We start from the raw sequence: 17,675 nt of genomic DNA on the forward strand, positions 1-17,675 counted from the left end.
AGGTTGCTTCCAAGTCTTGGCTTTTGTGAATAATGCTGCAGTGAACATAGAGGTGCATGTATCTTTACACATTTGTGTTTTCATGTTCTTTGGATAAATACCCAGCAGTGGAATAGCTTGGTTGTATGGTAGTTCTATTCCTAATTTTTTGAGGAATCATCATACTGGTTTCCATAGTGGCTGCACAGTTTGCACTTCCACCAGCAGTGTATGAGAGTTCCCTTCTCCCCACATCCTCCCCAACTCTTATTGTTTCCTGTCTTGTTAATTATAGCCATTCTGATGGGAGTGAGGTTGTATCTCATTGTAGTTTTGATTTGCATTTCCCTGATAATTAGTGATGTTGAACATCTTTTTATGTGCCTCTTGGCCATCTGTCTATCTTCTTTGGAGAAATGTCTGTTCAGATCTTTTGCCCATTTTTAAATAGGGTTGTTAGATTTTTTGTAGAGATGTATGAGTTCTTTATATATTTTGGATATTAACCCCTTATCAGATATATGGTTTGAAAATATCTTCTCCCAATTGTTAGGTTGTCTTTTTGTTTTGTTGATGGTTTCCTTTGCTGTGCAGAAGCTTTTTAGTTTGATGTAGTCATATTTGTTTATTTTCTTCTAGGTTTCCTTTGCCCAGTCAGACATGGTACTTGAAAATATCCTGCTAAGACCGATGACAAAGAGTGTACTGCCTATGTTTTCTTCCAGGAGTTTTATGGTTTCAGTCTTATATTCAAGTCTTTAATCCATTTTGAGTTAATTTATGTGTATGGTGTAAGATAATGGTCTACTTTCCTTCTTTTGCACGTGGCTGTCCAGTTTTCCCAACACCAGTTATTGAAGAGACTTTCCTTTCTCCATTGTATGTTCTTGGCTCCCGTGTCAAAAATTAGCTGTCCATAGATGAGTGAGTTTATTTCTGGAATCTTGATTCCATTCCATTGATTGGCGTATCTGTTTTTGTGCCGGTACCATGCTGTTTTGGTTACTATGGGTTTGAGGTATATTTTGAAATCAGGAGTGTGATACCTCCAGCTTTGTTCTTTTTCCCTCAGGATTTATCTGGCTATTTGGGGTTTTTAGTTGTTCCATATAAATTTTAGAATTCTTTGTTCTATTTCTGTGAAAAATGTTCTTGGAACTTTGACAGGGATTGCATTGAATCTGTGGATTGTTTTAGGAAGTAGGGACATTTTAATTGTGTTAATTCTTCCAATCCAGGAGCATGAAATATCTTTCTATTACTTTGTGTCATCTTCAATTTCTTTCAACAGTGTTTTTTAGTTTTCAATGTACAGGTCTTTCACTTCTTTGGTTAAGTTTATTCCTAGATATTTTATTCTTTTTGTTGCAGTTGTAAATGGGATTGTATTCTTTGAGGAAGATTAGCCCTGAGCTAACATCTGCTGCCAATCCTCCTCTTTTTGCTGAGGAAGACTGGCCCTGAGCTAACATCTGTGCTCATCTTCCTCTACTTTATATGTGGGATGCCTGCCACAGCATGGCTTGCCAAGCAGTGCCATGTCTGCATCCGGGATCCAAACTGGTGAACCCCAGGCCACTGAAGCGGAATGTGCACACTTAGCTGCTGTGCCACTGGGCTAGCCCCTGGAATTGTATTCTTAATTTCTCTTTCTGCTACTTTGTTGTTAGTGTATAGAAATGCAACTGATTTTTGTATGTTGATTTTCTGTTCTGCAGTTTGACTGTATTCACTTATTATTTCTAAAAATTTTTTGGTGGATTCTTTAGGATTTTCTTTATATAAAATAATGTCATCTGCAAATAGTGACAGTTTCGCTTCTTCCTTTCCAATTTGGATCCCTGTTTTTCTTTTTCTTGCCTTATTGCTCTGGCTAGGACTTCCAATACTATGTTAAATAAGAGTGGTGACAGTGGGCATCCTTGTTTGGTTCCTGTTCTTAGAGGGATAGCTTTCAGTTTTTTTCCATTAAGAATGATATTAGCTGTGGGTTTGTCATACATGGCCTTTATTATGATGAGGTACTTTCCTTCTATATCCATTTTATTCAGAGTTTTTATCATAAATGGATGCTGTATTTTGTCAAATGCTTTCTCTGCATCTATTGAGATGATCATGTGATTTTTATTACTCATTTTATTAATGTGGTGTATCACATTGGTTGATTTGTGGATGTTGAACCAACCTTGCATCCCTGGAATAAATCCCAGTTGATCATGGTGTCTGATCTTTTTAATGTATTATTGTATTCGATTTGCTAGTATTTTGTTGAGGATTTTTGCATCAATGTTCATCAGTGATATTGGCCTGTAATTTTCTTTTTTTGTGTTGTCCTTGTCTTGTTTTGGTATCAGGGTAATGTTGGCTTTGTAGAATTGAGTTAAAAAGCTCCCCCTCCTCTTCAATTTTTTGAAAGAGTTTGAGAAGGGTAGGTATTAGGTCTTCTTTGAATGTTTGGTAGAATTCACTAGGGAAGCCATCTGGTCCTGGACTTTAATTTTTTGGGGAGGTTTTTGATTACTGCGTCAATCTCCTTACTGGTGATTGGTCTATTCAAATTGTCTATTTCTTCTTGATTCAGTTATGCAAGGTTGTATAATTCTAAGAATTTATCCATTTCTTTTAGATTATCCATTTTGTTGACATATAGCTTTTCCTAGTATTCTCTTATAATATTTTGTATTTCTGAGGTGTTCATTGTAATTTCTCCTTTTTCATTTCTGATTTTATTTATTTGAGCCTTGTCTCTTTTTTTCTTGGTGCGTCTACTAACGGCTTGTCAATTTTGTTTATCTTTTCAAAGAATCAGCTCTTAGGTTCATTGATTTTTTTCTATTGTTTTTTTAGTCTCTATTTCATTTATTTCTGCCTAGTTTTTGTTATTTCCTTACCCTTTTACTGATTTTGGGCTTTGTTTTTCTTTTTCCGCTTCCTTTAGATGTACTGTTAGATTGTTTATTTGGGATTTTTCTTCTTTGTTGAGGTAGGCCTGAATTGCTATAAACTTCCCTCCAAGAACCACTTTTGCTGTATCCCATAGATTTTGGCATGTCATACTTTCATTTTCATTGTCTCCAGGTAGTTTTTGATTTCTCCTTTATTTCTTGTTGACCCAATGGTTGTTCAGTAGTATTTTGTTTAATCTCCACATATCTGTGGCTTTTCTGATTTTCTTCCTGTAGTTGATTTCTAGTTTCATACCATTGTGGTCAAGAAAGATGCTTGGTATTATTTCAGTCTTCTTAAATTTATTGAGACTTGTTTTGTGCCCTAATATGTGATCAGTTCTAGAGAATGTTCCCTGTGTATTTGAAAAGAATGTGTATTCTGTGGTTTTTGGATGGAATGTTCTGTATAGATCTACTAAGTCCATCTGGTCTAATGTGTCATTTAAGACCAGTGTTTCCTTATTGATCTTCTGTTTGGATGATCTATCCATTAGTGTAAGTGGAGTGTTAAAGTTCCCTACTATTAATGTGTTGTGATCTATTTCTCCTTTTATGTCTGTTAATAATTGCTTTATATATTTAGGTGCTCCTATGTTGAGTGCATAGATGTTTACAAGTGTTATAGCCTCTTGATGGATTGTTCCCTTTATCATTATGTAGTGCCCTTCTTTGTCTCTTGTTATAGTTTTTGATTTAAAGTCTGTTTTGTCTAATATAAGTATTGCTACCCCAACTTTCTTTTCATTGCCATTTGCATGAAGTATCTTTTCCATCCCTTCACTTTCAGTTTGTGAGTGTCTTTAGGTGTGAAGGGTGTCTCTTGTATGCGACATATATATGGGTCTTGTTTTTTTATCCAATTGGCTACCCCTATGCCTTTTGATTGGAGCATTTAGTCCATTGACTCACATCTCTTCTAAAGTGAAATTCTCTGCTGGGCCATTTACCCTCTCCTGACATTGGTTGCCCATGGTTATCAATATCCATGCCTGTGGTAGTGATTAAGATTGTTGATTAGTTGGGATTTATCAAGTTTGATTAGATTTGCAATTTGTCAGGAATAGTGACTAGAAGGACATAGGAGTTTGTAGGAACAGCTCATGAGAGAGCTAGTAGGGTGACAAGACGTTGGAGATTTTCAGGAAGGGAAGGAAGTATGTGGCCTGATTCCTGCTGTAAGAAGATGATTGTGGTTATGGAGAGTAGACCGCAGAGAGCCCAGTCAGGAGGCTCCTGTACAAGGGGTCTGCATAAGAGACAAATGGTGTGGACTCTGGTGGTGCAGTTAAGGAAGAGTGGTTGAGTTTAGAATACGTTTTGGAAGATATGTTGATGAATTTGAGAGGGGTGTTAAGGAAAGAGAAGAATTGAGGAGCACTCTTAGGTTTTTATCCGGAACAATTGAGTAGATGTGATGTTCTTTACTTAGTTGAGGAAAACTTAGAGAACAGTAGGTTTTGGGGAGAAATTTTTGTTTTGGATATGTAAAGTTTGAGATCCATACTAGGCATCCAAGGGGAGATCTGAGGGGCATATGCAATGTTCGAAGAGATAAGGGCTGCAAATTTGCCAAATCTGATGAAGGATATAATAGATTCAAAAAACCCCTCAAACCCAAAATACATTATCCCTTCAACAGAGTAACAGTAAAACTGGCAACTGACTTTTTGGTCGAGTCGACAAAAGCCAGAAGACAATGAAATGATGTTTAAAAAGCTAAAGAAAAATAACTGCCAACCTAGAATTCTGTATCTAGGGAAAATATCAAAGACAAATACAAAATAAAGACATTTGTAGACAAATCAAAAGTGAAAAAAGGTAGTGTCAGCAGACCAAAATAGACGTGTGGAGATATAGGAAGGAATCCTTTCAATGACACATCTTTGAGGTTCTTGAACATGCCTTGAGGGAACATTTACTCCCTCTAGAGTCCTCAAGGCTTGTCCTGTTTCCTTTGCCTGATGTTTTTCTCATCTGTCATTGTTAGGTTAACCCACCCTGGTCGTCTAGATGGAAACAGAAATGCTACTTCTCTGACACCCTATCTAGTTTGGAACTAGGTCAAGTCTTCCTGTAAAGGGTGTCATAAGTACCCAAATATTAATTATTACAGTGTTCTTCTGTGTTGAATATGGATGTTATCATTATAACATGAAAATATTTGTGAACTGATGACATATAAAATCAGTTCCCACTCACATATCTTGCCTTAACACTAACATCTATCTCCGTTCATCCTGTCGGTATCTTGTATCCGTTAATCTCTACTTTGATAGTTGGATGTTAAAACAATCCAGTGCAAATTGGTTACAAAGTAACATGACACATATCACCAGCTATGCAGAATTTCATGAATTTGATGATAGTGATGTTGAACTACGTGCAAAGGTAATGTCTAATAAAGATCCAGCAGATTTATATGAGTTTGTGATTGAAGAAGATATAATGGACAATGATCTCCAATAGACAATAATTTGGAAGTCACAAAACTATAAAAAGACTCTAAGAAAATTGATTTTTTTAATTTTTACAAAAGCATGCTGTTTGTTATCATCCTGTAAAAACTGAGTGAAAATAAAGGTTTTGTATTATGCTGTTACGCAGTATTTTGGGGAAATTGTTATCTATCTCTCTAATCAGCACTTGATTCATATTTTTATTTTAAAAATGATTTTACTAAATATTCAATGAAATAAACATTTTCATTTTTCTTTACCATTTTTCAAGATAAGTCATTCAGTTTATGTTGCGTAAGAAATCACATAAAACTTGATGGCTTAAAACAAGGGAATTGCTTATTATTTCTTATGGTTTCTGTTAAGAATTCAGGCAGGGCTTGGCTAGGAACTTCTTTCTTCGGGTCTCAGATGGTGACGGTCATATACTAGCTGAGACTGTAGTCATCTATAGGCGTGACTAGGCTGGAATGGCTCATTCATATGGCTGGCTGTTGTCCTGGCACCTCAGTTGCTCTCCATGTGGATCTTTCCGTGGGGGTGCTTGAGTGTGCTCATGGCATGGTGGCTGGCTCCCCCAAGAGCAAGTGGTCCACGAGGCCAAGTAGAAGCTGCAATGCCTCTTATGGCTTACCATCAGAAGTCACATACTGTCCCTTCCACCAGCTATTAATCACACAGGGGCAATCCTGGGTCACTGTGGGATGGAACTGCACAAGAGCAAGAATACCAGGAGTCATGGATCATTCTAGGCAATCTTTGGGGTTGGCTGCCACAAATATTATTCTTTCTTTTTCACAATTTACTATGAAAATTTTGTTTTGTTGATTCACTAAGAGATCTTGATTTGGTATCAATTATCCTGAGATAAGTAGAACTTCCCAAACCATTGTTTCATATTTTATAGTTCTTACCATAATTATAATTCACATGTATTTGTGAGGTTATTTTGTTGACTCACCCTCAAAACAATGTTTTATGAAGAAATGGTCCAATGTACCCCCACCAACTAGCATAGTACCTGGCACATAATAGATGCTCAGTAAAAATGTGTTAAATGAATGAATAAATTAATCTAGTAGAGATTATTTGTTCCTGATTAGAGACACTCCAAACTTGTATTAAATAGATTCACTTTTTGTTTTGTTGTATTATCCTAGGCATGCCCTCACATTGCTGCTGTAGTAAGCCTAGGAGTTGAGTGTTCTGTATTCATGTTAGTGTTTAATTTTTAATGGATTAACATATTGTGTGCTATTGTGGAAGGAACAAAAACCAATAAGTAAATATATGCTATCAGACTGATATTCCCAGGGAGAAAATTGTTCAGCTGAATTCTGTACTTGATCACTTAGTGTCACTCAAGAATATTGATGACTATTTCAACAACTTGGGGTTAGTAAGAAAGATAAAATTGTATCTTAAGGTGAAAAAAATGGTTTCTGTTCATTGATGTTAACGTATCAGTGAGAATTATTCTTATTAAAAGGATTTATGGTACATCTGAAATTTATGTGTTATAACTCAATGTTACCTCAATATAAAAAAAGATTGTAAATGTAAGATTTTAAAAAAAAGGATTTACAGGAAATATTTAAGTGATTATTTTGAAGGTTTGCTATTTGTAATGTTCTAGAATTTGTTTTATTCATTGCTTGTTTCGCCTACTAAAACTTGTTTAAAACGTTTTTTAATTTAAAAATTGATGAGACTTGGATGAGTGGCAGAATGGCAGAAAGGACCAAATTCCTATAGCTTCCTGCACACTGTTATTCTGAGATGCTGTTATTTAAATGGTTTTGCCAACAGCGGAAACATGATTCTCTTTGAGGAGGGTTTTAGCCCTCCTAATCTTTTGCCCCATCTCTGTCTTCCTTCAGAATTAAGGAGCTTAATTTTGAATATTGGATCAGCATCTGTGTCCTCCCCCCATTATAAATTCTGAAGTAAAGAGACTATGTCTGCCCTCCAAGAGTTGCCTTCAGATGTTTGCACAGAGCATCCAGTTAAGATTGCTTAAATAGTGAGATTTATCAGCACACATAAATATGGAAGCCAAGAGGTAGGGTGGAATTCAGCGTAATGTTCCAGCTAGAGGTTCTGGCTTCAGTTCCATGTGAATACGTATCTTGGCGCTGCTCTCCTCTGTATCTCAAGCCATCCCTAAAGATGGCTGCTGCAGTTCCAAGCCTCTCATCTCAGCGTACTGTCTAGAGGAAGAGAGAGACACTTCCTGGAGTCTCAGAAGATCAAGGAAGATCTTTTTCACAAATCCCAGGAAATCTCTCTTTGTGGGTCTTTGGCCTAGGTTGAACCCATCTCTGGTGGAGTGAACTGAATTACCCTTGGAGCAACCAGGCCCACCCATGGAGCTAGGGGTCGGGCCAGCTTCTCCTGGGGGAGTGCATTGGAGGAGAGGACAATACCTGAAGAAAATCAGGGTCGTATTAGGAAGGAGGGAATACATGCTGAGTGGATGACCAAAACAGTATCCCGTACACTCCCTTTTGTGTCCCTTGTACTTAGAACAATGCCTGACATGTAATAGGTTGTCAATAAATATTTATTAATTTATTCTTTTATCTTCTGGTTTCATTTCTCAAATCCTATGATTATTGTTGTTTCCTGGGAGATAAGCATTTGTACATTGCATGTAATTGTCTTACTTTTAAATACTGTTTTAAAAACACTTATTTAAATAGCCTGTTGCTATTTTACAATTAAGAGAATTACTTAAAATAATTTATAATTAAAACAGCTTGATAGCTATATATTTAAATATTTTTGCTAGTATATCCCAGTCAAAGGGCTCATTTTCAGTAAAACTAAGAAAGCAAATCTGATCCATTATTTATAACTTGTAAGCCAGTGGAAGTATAACAGAGAATGTCATATTATAATGATGGCATATGGTAGGAACCATAAAATCTCACATTACTTGTCGACACTTGTTTAGTTAAAAGAAGTGAATTTAGTGTGAGATTACTATAAATCCTGTAACTAATGTAGTGATGTTGTTGCTTTAGTAAATGAATCTGGAAGAAGAGAGACGCTTTCCCACTAATCCATAGTAGTATGGGTATATGTATCTCTTGATGTTATAAACTATAATTAAATTCTATCTTGCTGAGGCCATTGTTGTTTTACTTACAATAAGTTTAGCATCCAGATAACAAATTCCTTGGCTGATTCTCTTCTCTGGTGCTTGTTGTCCTATAGGTAGCACAGGCCTCAGAGGTGCTGGCTTCTTTGTTTCACCACCTTCCAAAATGTGTTGCTTTGCATTTGGAAATGCCACTGACCTACGGAGTATGGAGCATGGTCTATGTGTGTTCTCTAGTTATGGTGCAAGGTTTGCGCTTGATCATTTGAGTAATGGCTGGTGGATTAGGGTGTGTGTTTTGTGGCTCTGAAAGACTTTGATGTATATGAGGATCAAACCTATTTTTTGGTGGCCTTTAGTCTATGGCCCAGAATACTTTCAAACATTGAGCTTTGTGGCTTAGAAAAGAATATATTTTCTTTAAGTGCCTGGTGTGGATAGTAAAACTCAGGTGAGAATGGACTTTTTCCCAGATCATTTTGGAGCCAGTGGGAAATAAAGTTTTTTATTTTTGGTGAGGAAGATTGGCCCTGAGCAAACATCTGTTGCCAATCTTCCTCTTTTTGCTTGAGGAAGATTGTTGCTGAGCTGACATCTGTGCCAGTCTTCCTCTATTTTGTATGTGGTGACAGCATAGTTTGAGGAGTGGTGTGTAGGTCCGCGCCCAGGATCTGAACCCGTGAACCTTGGGCTGCCAAAGCAGAGTGTGTAAACTTAACCACTATCTCACCAGGCTGGCCCCAGAAATAAAGTTTAACTACTGTTTAAGACCTTCTTTTCTTCCCCCAACTTTCCTGTTTCTCTGTGTTGTTGATCCCAGCTAGGAAGTTCAAATTTTAGACCCTGAATGTAGGGTAGGGCAGGGTCTGTGGGATACCATTTTACTTCTTAGAATGCATGTTTCATTGGTTGTCATGAGACTTCTCCTGGCCTGTTATCTCACGGTGCAAGTGGTATGAAATGTTGATGTTGAAAACTTGACCTGGGGGCTCCCCTTGTTGAGTACATTCTTGAAACACCATTGCTACAAATTTGATAGAGTGACTATCTCCTGGACAGGGTATATTGCTCTGTGTACTGTAAGAGAGAATTTTAAATGATCTTCCTTGAATAATAGAGTCCCGTGATGATCTAGGAGAGGTTGAAAATTGATGGGAGTGAGAACTTTCTAAAGAGGTGAAAGAATTTCCTTTAGTGTTGAATGCCCAATTGACATTGACATTAGGGATATATCCAAGCACTGTTGGCATGGTGATGTGGTTTTCAGGGTCAGCGCTCAACAGCCCGTGAGAGGAGAACAGAGAAGGTCAAGGTTGACGGATTGACTCAGGTCAGGGAGACAAGGGGGCAAAAAGCTGAAGGTGTTGGTACTAATATCTGAAGTGATTGATCATGGGGTTGAGGCAAAGAAATGAAGCTAGGAAGGATCTGATATACTGAAAGAAGAGAGAGATTCAGCTACTGAAAGACTCCATTTGCCATTTTATTAAGTATTTAGGCAATTTTTGCTGAAACTTTATTTCACCAAAATTTGGTCTTATTTTTATGTTCAACAAATTTTGGTTAATAATATGATTTAAGGAGGAAATCTATATTCATTGTGCTCAACTTGCAACAACTTGGAAAAATATGAAAAGAGCATTTACTGTTGGTGAAATTGAAATCTCATTTCCTTCCTGTCTGCTAGTTATTGTTTCCTATTTGCATATTACTCTAGGCTAATGAGAAAAAAATAAAGGATATTTCGTCAAGATCGGCATGAATCTAGCCAGGTTGATTCCTGAATATTTATGAAACATAGCAGTAAATGAATAAAGTAAAGAATTAATAAAGTTTGTTATTCGATCTTGGATTTTGTAAAATGGAAAAGCAAAGTCCAGGAATCATTGTAAACACTCAGTGTTTCCCCAGGCTAACAACCTAGATGGTATCACTGTATTTATCCACCAAAAAGCAAAGGTTAGAGGAAAAGGAAGATCAAATATTGAAGATCTATGTGTTTTATAATAGGAAAAATAAATTTTAATGTAACATATGCATATTTTGGAAAATAAGTAAAAAGGAAAAGAAAAACTAGTTACCATTTAATTATACTACTCAATAATAATCACAGATAACATTTTGAGTATTCCAGATTTTATTTTTCTGAGGATAGTTTTTTTCTTTTTATTATGGTTGGAGTATTTTTAGTAGGTTTCAACCATTTATGTTACATGAAAAGACAAGCTCCAGACGGGGAGAACATATTTCTAAACCACGTATGCAAAAATGGACAAAAGCTAGAATATATAAAGAACTCTCAAAACTCAACATTAATGAACAAACAATCCAATTTGAAAGTGGTCAAAGGACAAAGACATGGACGGACTTTACAGACATTTCACTGAAGAGGATATGCATGGAAAATAAGCTCATGGAAAGATGTTCACATCATGAGCCATCAGGGAAATGCACACTAAAACCACAATGAAATATTGCTGCATACCTATCAGAATGGCTGAAGTGAAAATAGTGACAATACCAAATGCTGCTGAGAATGCAGAAAAACTGGATTGATAATTTATTGCTGGTGGGACTGAAAAATGGTACAGCCACTCTAGAATCCAGTTTGACTGAATCCTGTAAAACTAAACATATTTGCCACGTGACCCAGCAATTGCACTATTGGGTATTTATCCTAGAGAAATTAAAACTTTTGTGTACATAAACCTGTACGTGAATGTTCATAGCCGCTTTATTCAGAATAGCAAAAAAGTGAAAACTGCCCAGATGTCCTTAATGGGTGAGTGGTTAAACAGCTGTGGTATAGCTATACCATGGAATACTATGCAGCAATAAAAGGGAGGAAACTATCAATACATGCAACTTAAATGGATCTCCAGAGAAAATTGTTGAGTGAGAAAAGCCAAAGGTCAAAAGGTTAAATATTCTGTTAATATAACACTCTTAAAATAATGAAAGGACGGGGATGGAGAATAGGTTAATTGTTGCCAGGGGTTTGGAATGGTGGAGAGTGTGGCTTAAAGGGCTAGCACAGAGGAGCCCTGTGCTGATCAAACAGTTCTGTATCTTGAGTGTGGCGATGATTACACGAATCTAAACATGTTATAAAATTGCATTCAAGAAATGCTCACCATTACTAAACATTAGGGAAAGCAAATTGAAACTTCCCATTAGGACTTTGTACCCGTTAAGACGGCTTTTATTAAAAAAACAGTGTTGGTCAGCATGTAGAGAAATTGGAACCCTTGTGCATTGCTGGTGGGAATGTGAAGTGGTATAGCCATTATGGAAAGTAGTATAGAGGTTCCTAAAAAATTAAAAATAGAATTACCATAGGATCCAGCAATCCCACATCTGGGTATATATCCACAAGAATTGAAAGCAGGGACTCAGATATTTGTACATCCATGTTCACAGCAGAATTACTCACAGTAGGCAAAAAGTAGAAACAATCCAAATGTCCACTGATGAATGGATGGATGAACAAAAGGTGATATAAGCATACAATGGAATATTATTCAGCCTTAAAAAGGCAGGAGATTCTGACACATGCCACCACATGGATGAATCTTGGAGACATTATGCTAAGTGAAATAAGCCAGACACAAAAGGACAAATGTTGTTATGATTCCACTTATATGAGGTACCGGAGCAGTCAAATTCATAGAGACAGAAAGTGGAATGGTGGGTGCTGGGGGAGTGGGAATGGGGAGTTAGTGTTTAATGGGTATGGAGTTTCAGTTTGGGAAGATGAAAAGTTTTGGAGTTGGATGGTGGTGATGGTTGCATACAATGTGAATGTACATAATGCCACTTAAAAATGATTAAGATGGCAAATTTTCTTTTATGTATATTTTACCACAATAAAAAATGCATAGAGCTACAACACATATTTGCACAGGCACACAGGAATGAGCGCGTTTAAAACTGGTTAAATTGGAATTAAGTCTGTAGATTGTACCAATGTCAATTTTCTGGATTGATATTTTACAGTACTTAAGCAAGATGTTCCTTTGGGGAAAACTGGGAGAAGAATACATGGGACCTCCCTGTATTTCATTTTCTTTTTCCTGTGAATCTACAATTTCAAAATAAAAAGTTTAAAACATTTTTTTTTAAAGACAAGCCACAGATTTTCCTAGTGTACAGGAAATAGACAGAGCTAACTATAATTATGAGAAGAGTCTGCCATTTTGTTAGATTCTTCACTCAAATTATATAGGAATTAAAATTCTAAGGTCTAGTAGAATTTTCCATTTGTGCCTTTTGCTTTTTTTGGGGGGGGAAGATTCACTTCGAATGACTATACTGAAATTTATCATCAGTGATTGAGTTTGACTTCAGATCATTATATTTTCCAGATAGATGAATGAATAAGTGAATAAATAAATAAATTTCTATATAGTAGTGGGCTTTATCTTGACATATTTGTTTTGAGTGTTTTAAGAAGAGCATCATTTGTATTTTGCATTTTATATTGCTTTGCAGTGATTCTACTTTTTTTTATACATCATCTGTAAACATTAGTGAGAAAATTTGGCGAGAATACAGACTTTCATGTTCAACCAGATTGAAAAATGTTCTTGGCAACGGAATGATGCCAGGAGGCCAACATGGAGGAGAGCATCAGTAGTGTTTACTCTGTGGATAAAGGGGAGGAAAAGGAGCTGACATTAACTGTCAACATTTGTTGAAGTGTGTGCTCCAACTACTGTGCTAGATACTCTTATACATGCCCTACTTAGGGGGGTTAAGTCTTCTTCAGAAGAGGAAATTGAAGACCAGAAACATTTAGTACCTTTCCCAAGGTTAGAGAGCTGCTGAGTACCTGAATAGGATCCAGACTTTTTTGGGAGAGCCAGCACAGTGCGGACCATGAACAGGCTTTGGGTCAAATTTAGGAGATGCTAGTCTTAACCACCTTCCTTCATCTTTGGCTCTGGATGGTCTGGGTTTATAAACAGGGAGTGTTTACAGCACATACTTGCATGGACCAATCTTAAAGATGATTAATAAACACTGTATTTAAGATAGTAGATAAATACCTGTTGATTCGATATACATTCAATAAATATTTATTGAGTCCTTAATTGGTCCCAGGAAATATTTTGGGTGCTGGGGGTATAGCAGTGGACAAACCAGACCAAAATCAAGGAAAATAAGTGAAATATTTGTATGCTAGATAGTGGTAAGGGCTATGAAGACGCATTTAGAAGGGTGATAGGACGTGTTGGGATGGTTAATATTTTGAATAAGGTCATTAGGGGGAACCTCACAGGGTCACCTAAAGGTGAGGTGAGGCTTGCAGATCTATTGGGGAAGGGCACTCCAGGCAGAGTGAATGGCAAGTCCAACAGCCCTGACAAGGGAATATGCCTTGGTGCATGTGGAACAGCAAAGCAGCCAGTGCATCTGGAGGAAGGTGACTGGATGGGGGCCAGAGGTGGTCAGGAATGAGATCAGAGGAATATGGGGGCCACATGGGGAAGGACCTTGTAGGCCATGTTATGTTTCCTTTACTGTGTGAGATTGGAGGAGGTTGTAGGTTTTAGATCAGAGGAGCGTTATTGTCTGACTTAATTTTGAGAGGATCTCTCAGGGGCTTTGTGGAGAAGAGATGAAAGGGTGCCTAGGGAGGAGGAAGGGAGACCAGTTGGAAGGCTGTTGCTGAATGCAGGCAGGAGATTACAGAAGCTTGGGTCAGAGTAAAAGTGGTGGAGGTGGTAAGAAGTGGTTGGATTCTGGTTCTCTTTTTGGGGTTGGGCCCACAGGAGTTGCTGATGGATTACGTACGAGATATGAGAGAAGAGAGGCATCAAGAAAGACTCCAAGTTCTTTGGCTTCAGCCAGAAAGAGATGGAGTTGTGGATGCCATTGGCTGAGATGGGGCAGAGTGTGGGAGTGGCAGATCAGGAGCTCAGTTTGGGATTAAGTGTGAGAGTTCCAAAGGGAAACAAGTGTTGCCTGTGTGCAAATCATCCCTGTAGCACCTTTGAGTAGACAGAAGTGAGTAGAAGATGTGGTCTTGCTCTCAAGAAACTTGCTGATAAATTAGAGGAGAAAAGATGCACATGAATTTTGAAAGTATCTAAAGTTTTTGAGTAATATAGACCAACACTGCTTTAGGAATTCAAATGAATGATCAGTCTGGGCTAGAAGAGTTAAGGATTAGGTTGACTTTGGTGAGGACCTGGCACTTTCCCTTGGCTTTGAAGTATTCGTGGGGTTTGTCAGGTTAGATTGCTGGGAAGCCAGTCTGTCTGGAGTGGTCCAAGGGACAGAAGTCAGAGTGTGTGGAGAATAAGTCATGTGGGCCAACATGAGGGTTTGAGTTGGTGATCAGTGGGGGCTAAGGCTGAGGAAGGCCCTGGGTGCCGGCTGAGGAATTTGACCTTCATTTTGTAGACAGTAAGCCATGACTGAAGGGGTTTCATTGATGTAGTTGACCTGGTTGAATTACTGCCTTAGGAAGTTTAATCATTCCAGTTAGGTTTCTTGGATGTAGGCCTTTTTGGTGTTTTAATTGTGCTTATTTTCTGGGTAGCTTCCTCGTTATTGACTACATTCTTCCTGATACGCTTGCCCCTTTTGGCCCCTTGGCCACTACTAACTCTTGATTCACCTTCAGTCTCTCTGACCACAGCTCCTTCCTCCTTTACTCAGGAAATATTTACTAAGAGCTTGCTCTGTGGCAGATTTTGTGCTGGACATGGAGGACAAAGCAAGTGGGTCTTGCAGGGAACAGATGTTGAATAAATGATTACACATACCACTGCATAACTTCCATTTTCTTATCCCCCAATGAAGGAAAACTACAGAGCACTGAGGAGGGAGGGACGGGGGTGGGCCCACTGGAAGAGGCTTTTAAGCTGGGCAATGTTGGGCAAAAGGAAGTGGGGGGGGGGTGCATTCTGGACCAAGGGGCTATGTGCCAAGGCCCTGGGATGGGAATGAGCTTCATGCACTCAGGAGAGAAAGCAAAGGCTGGTGTGACTGCCGAGTTGCGAGGGAGTGTGCTCTGAGGTCTGTCCTTGGACCTTCTCTTACGCTACTCCCTCTCTGGGAGTCTCATCTCTTCCTTTGGTCTCAGCTGTCATTTGGGCAGTTATTTCCACCCCTTACCTCCCTCATGACATCCAAACTTCCTCACCAGGCATCTCCACCTGCATATTCTAAAGGCATGATAAAGTTAGCAAGTCCTAAACTCTGTGAAGAATCTTCTCACTTTGCCATTTCTCAGGTACGGCATATGTACTTGGGCCTCGACTTTTCTTCATGCTTTTCTTCTTGTCCCAAACAACTTTCCTACCCTCTCTTCCCTATAAAGACACAGCTCAAATGTTACTCTTCTGCAAAACCTTTCCTGTCCGTTTGTCCCTACTCCTGTCTTCTGTGGCAAAACAAATTAATCTTGTGACTCTATGAAACACTGTTCATTCCTCTATTAACATTATTGGTTTGTACTGTTGACCATTGTGTACTTGTCTGTAGTCTTAATGGATTGACTCCTTCTAGACCTCATTTCCCTGGTGCCTTGCATGATGTTTGGGACTTAGAGTTTTACTAAATAACTGTTTTATGAGTACAATAAAAATAGATATTGAAACACTGGTGAAAATGCTTTAAATAGGACAAGGAAAGTAGAGAAAGGAAAGTCTGTCTAATATAGAATGAGAATATATCAAATGATGAAAGCCCATCTATCTCATTTTCCCCTTGGCATCTTAATCAGGGGATGCTGCCGATTATTATTCTGGCTGGAGGCCCTGCATAGATCTTGTGAAATCTGAAAAGCAAGAGATATTTCAAGAGAGAATTGGTCCCTTGAGATACTGCAATCAACCTTTGAGTCTTGTCCTTTACATTGAAAATTGCACTGTTGATATCTAGGGCTAAGGGTAAGGGATAAACTACATCATTTGGAAAGATTAAAGAAAAAGAAATAAAATTGTATGCTAAATTGACTGCCCCCCAAGAAAAAATGTAATTGATAGTGAAGTCTGATAGCCAAGAATCTACTTGGAAGTAATTAGCGTTTACTGAGGTTGCTTCATATAAATCCATTTATTTTAATTTCTTTTTAATTCTTTGTGATGATGGAGTTGACAGGCTCATTGTTCACTTGTTCTTGTCTCTTCCCAGGAGGAGTAGCTCTGCATGTGCTCCCCGTTCTGTGTGACAGGCTTCGGAAAAAAAGAAAAGATCTCATGTTAGTGGAATCCATTCAAGGGGGGAGGAAGTCAGAGGCATTTAGGGGTTCACTTGACTTGCAAAGATGATTGGATTAAGACGTGCGTTGCCTACCCCAGGGCACTTAAGCTCATTTGCGCAGTAGCATTTTCTCTTCTGTGCCAGAATCAGGCTTACAGGTATGCGCTTTTTATTTCTGACTTTCTAATTATAGCAGTCATCACAGATTTTGGTGAGCTGCCTAGTTATTAGATAATTACTCTCTGTTGTAGGGCATCTGAAGTTGTAATGAAGCTGAAGCGTGCACTGAGCATGGGTGTGTCGTGTGTTCAAGGCTTCTGTGTTTTCTCTCAGTTTATGTATTTATTACAAACAAGTGGTAAACACAGAGCAGTGCTTTATGCTGCATGCTGGGATTTGCATTTCAAAAGGAAGGGTGAAGGATTTTTTTCTCTTAGGATTGGCTAGCCATTCCCAGGGAAACATGGGAAAGACGTTGTACTCTAAGATGCTCTAATTTGTGATTCTGAGTGTTTCCATGATAAACAACCAGTGGCAAGAGGGATAAGAGCCCCAAAGAATAGCAGGTGGAAACTCGGCATGACCTCACTAGAGCTCCCCCTTTTGTGTACACCTGTGTTTTCTGCTCTTAGATGGAATTTGGGTGTGAGAAGGCATATATATTCCACTGTAGTGGGGGTGGGTGCAGTTGGGGTCAAGGGATGCAGGATGCTACGGATGCTCTAATGATACTTAATTAGGGTCTTGGCTAAATTTCTCCCCACCTACCTTCCAGTGTTTGTTTTGGAGGACTTAGTAGGAAAGTTTCTGTGCAACGTAGCAACTTTTTACTAGACTATGAAGCGTGGTATTGTCCCTGGAGCATGCTTTATTTTGGCTACAGGTTCACTTCTAATGATTCGTACTCTCTAACCATAGAATGGCCTAAGTTATAGGAGCTTTTGGTGGTTATATCATAATTCCAGAAGATGGTTT

General features: G+C 38.3%; 1 protein-coding gene across 10 annotated transcripts in view; it reads left to right on the forward strand.

Annotated features, from left to right (window-relative positions):
• Nucleotides 1-17,675, forward strand: part of MTUS2 (microtubule associated scaffold protein 2) — a 559,616-nt gene that overhangs the window by 49,883 nt on the left and 492,058 nt on the right. The window lies entirely within an intron of this gene.

This window comes from Equus przewalskii, chromosome 16 (genome assembly GCF_037783145.1).
Source record: "Equus przewalskii isolate Varuska chromosome 16, EquPr2, whole genome shotgun sequence".
NCBI lineage: Eukaryota > Metazoa > Chordata > Mammalia > Perissodactyla > Equidae > Equus > Equus przewalskii.